This window comes from Tupaia chinensis, unplaced genomic scaffold (genome assembly GCF_000334495.1).
Source record: "Tupaia chinensis unplaced genomic scaffold, TupChi_1.0 Scaffold144145_1, whole genome shotgun sequence".
NCBI classification, from domain to species: domain Eukaryota; kingdom Metazoa; phylum Chordata; class Mammalia; order Scandentia; family Tupaiidae; genus Tupaia; species Tupaia belangeri.
In genome coordinates this window covers 5,261-8,679 of record NW_006204000.1, presented here as the reverse complement: position 1 = coordinate 8,679, position 3,419 = coordinate 5,261, and the positions used below count along the sequence as shown (strand labels likewise).

Genomic DNA, 3,419 nt, shown 5'->3' with positions numbered 1-3,419 from the left:
CTGAAAAAGAGTCTTGATGTGCTAGTCATAATCCTTCTGACCTGGTTTTGCAAAAAAGCATTCAGTCACAGACTGCCTAAATAAAGATAGACATGTGAGTTGGTTGTCCATCTGCTCCTCTAGCTGATACTCTTCACCGAGGCCCCAGAAGAGGAGTGAGAACAGGCAACCGAGAGGTAAGAAAAGGCCACTCAGCCAGGGCTTGATAACCTCTTTAATCTGAAGGGCCATCAACTATGAAGTAAAGAGGTGGAAAGGGAAATTGCTTTATGTTGAGTATCTTCTCTGTACCAGAGCCCTGTTAGGGCATGTTCATACCCATTATTTAATTTAGCCCTCCTACCTGAAAAGTAGGTTACTATTATTTCTATTTGCAAGAGAAGGAAATTGTGGCACAAGAAAGTAAAATGAATCTCCCAGCTAGTTCTAATAGGGAGAGGAGAAAGAAAAGAAATAGGAGACAAAGAGAAAAGGAACAAGACACATACAGATGGATGTGTGAGAAGGGCAGGTTTTGAGAATAAAATTCACCTAAGCCAAAGGAACAGGGCAAAGATGTTAAAGGGCATCAAGAACAGGAAAGACTGGCTCTAACCCACCTCAGCTGTGTGCTAGGGTCTAAATGGTGCCTTTCATTTAAGTTGGCCCACAGATATCACCAAAGATTAAAAAAACTTCCTTCTTCAAAACTCTGGGTGTCAGTGAAGACTGGCAAGTATCTTATGGCAGGTACAGGATAAACAGGAATATTTATTCAACCTTGCCACAAATCCCAGAATCAATTGCTATACTACTGTTCACTACCTGAAGGAAGTATAGAGGACCTGGATTCGGAGGCAGGTGGGTGATAATTCAAGGAAATTTCCAATAAAAGTAATTTGGACTTTTTGGATCACCTTTGACTGAGACCAATGATCAAAAACATTAGAAGTGTCAGAGAAGTGCAAATCAAAATTGTACTGAGATACTGCTTCATATCCACTAGAATGGCTAGAATTTAAAAAGTCAGATAATAATGAGAGCTGGCAAGAATGTGGAGAAATCAGAACCCTTATACACTGCTGGTGGGAATGTAAAATAGTGCAGCCACTTTAGAAAATGGTCTGGCCGTTCCTCAATTAATTAAACATAGTTACCATACGACCCAGAGATTCCACACTTAGGTGGAAAGGAAATGAAAATGAAAACATATATCCCAGAAACTTGTACACAGATGTTCACAGCAGCATTGCTGGTAATAGCCCAAAGATGGAAACAACCCAAATGTCTATCATTTGGTGGATGAAGAAACAAGATGAAGGAGAAAGCACACAATCTAACATTATTAGGCCATAAAAAGAAATGAGGTATCGGTACATGCTACAACATGGATGATTCCTGAAAACATTATACTAAATGAAAGGAAGCCAATCACAAAAGAACATGTATGATTTGATCAGTGTGAAGTGATGAGAATAGTGATACCTATAGGAAAAGAAAATAGATTGGTGGTTTCTTTGTTCTGGGAGACTGGATGAATAGGGAGGCAATAGCTAAAGGGAATGGGATTTCTTTTTTAAATGATATAAATCTGTAATTATGGCGACTGTTGCATATAACTGTGACTATATTAAAAACTACTGTAGTATACACTTTAAAAGAATTATATGTTATGTGAAGGATATCTCAATAAAGCTGTTAATAAGTTTAAAAAAATGAGAAGTAGGATGCAGAGAGAAAAGAAGGCAGCCATTTTAGCTCATGATGCCATCAAAATCTACTGCAGGCTTCTTAGCCACTAGGCCTATGTTGCCATGGAGACTGTCTCAGAGTGGATACTGCTTGTCAAATGGGGATAATAATGCCTGCCCTACATATCTCACAGGATTGCTGTGGGTCTCAAATGAGATAATAGATGTGAAGGCAAATTGAAAAGCAAAAACACACTACACAAAACAAGGGATTATTGTTATTAAGATGGCTCCTGTTGAATATAAAATAGCATGCCTATTATGATTGACTGCAACCATGCCACAAAAATAGGTATATATTCAGAGGGTAATATGCAAAAACAATAAGAATTGTTATGTCAGGGTGGTAGAATTGTGGACATTTAAAGCTACCAGTGTGTCATTTTTCTTTTTGAGAAGAAAAAGATGAAGAAAAGATGAGTCCTTTCAACTAAAATCAGAATAGATAGGTCTGATTGAGGGGCTTACAGCTATATTTATAACCATAAAAGAAAATCAGGAAAAGAATCTCTCTCTCTCTCTCATAACTTTCTCCCCTCATGCCCAAAAATTATTTCCTGAGATAACATTTCAGAGACTGCTTGGGTGACAGCTCTGACCATAACATCCTCTAATCTCGGTAAATGAGAGACTGTTGCTTCTGTCTGGTAGAAAGGTCCAAGAATTCGTTGGAATTGAAATAATGATGTCTCAAATTGTCCTAACTCAGAGCCATCCATGCCCGTGAAACTCTCAGGATGACTTTAACAATTAGCCAATGACTACATGGAATAAAATATCATTTGATCCACAGAACACTCGAATACAATTTTGCTATAATTGAATTGATTTAGAAGACATATAATTTCTGACTAGTTCATAAGATGTTTGCATTTTCAATATTAGTTTGGTTGGTGAAAAAAATAACTCAGTTTGCTGTGGGAGCTCAGTAAGGTGCTGTGACTCACTTCTGATTTTGGGTTTGTAGGCCAGATCAGGGCTACCTTATGACATCCCTGTGTTCTGGGCTCTTTTACTTTTGTGGGCTCCTTCCTCCATTAAAAAATGTTAAAAATTATGTTTATTTATTTTAATTATATCTTATGATTGTATTGGTATAAAGACAAATATGTTTATATTATACGCTAAAACTATTTTTTGACCTAAAAGTTCATCATTTTTCTTCTTATTTGGAAAGAAATTGTAACATGCTTATGGAACCCGGAAAGTACTATGGATCCTAGGCACAGTGCTTACTATGCCTGAAGGAACAGTCGATCCTGGTTGAGCTATCTGGCATAGTATGAAATAGAAGGCACTGAAAGAGGTGTGAGGGCTCCTATAGAGAACCAAATGAGAATGCTCTCAGTCTCAGGCTTCCTCAGACAAGGAGCACAGGTTTGGATCTCAAGAGTAAAATGGCCCTTGCTCAAGGTTCAGCGTTTCCAGAGCAGGAAGAATTTGACACCTGAACTGCAGGATGGGGCTCTGTGTGGAGGCTTCTGGCTCTGGGGCATTCTCCAGACCCCCAAATCACATCACTACCTTCCAACCACTGTAGTAGGGTCAGCAAAGTTCAGGTATTTGAGAAAAGGTGACTCCGTGTCCTCATGTAACATCAGCTCTTGTTGCTATTGAAGAGGAAGTCAGCCATTGGACCTTCTGGGGCTCTCAGGAAATCATGTGGCTTCTTGCTGCTCTTTTTCACTC

The 3,419-nt window shown here is 38.8% G+C and overlaps 1 protein-coding gene across 1 annotated transcript in view; it reads right to left on the bottom strand.

Moving 5' to 3' along the window:
* Nucleotides 1-3,419, bottom strand: part of LOC102485012 (transmembrane protein 255A) — a gene marked incomplete at its 5' end in the record, with an annotated part of 39,003 nt that overhangs the window by 32,525 nt on the left and 3,059 nt on the right. The window lies entirely within an intron of this gene.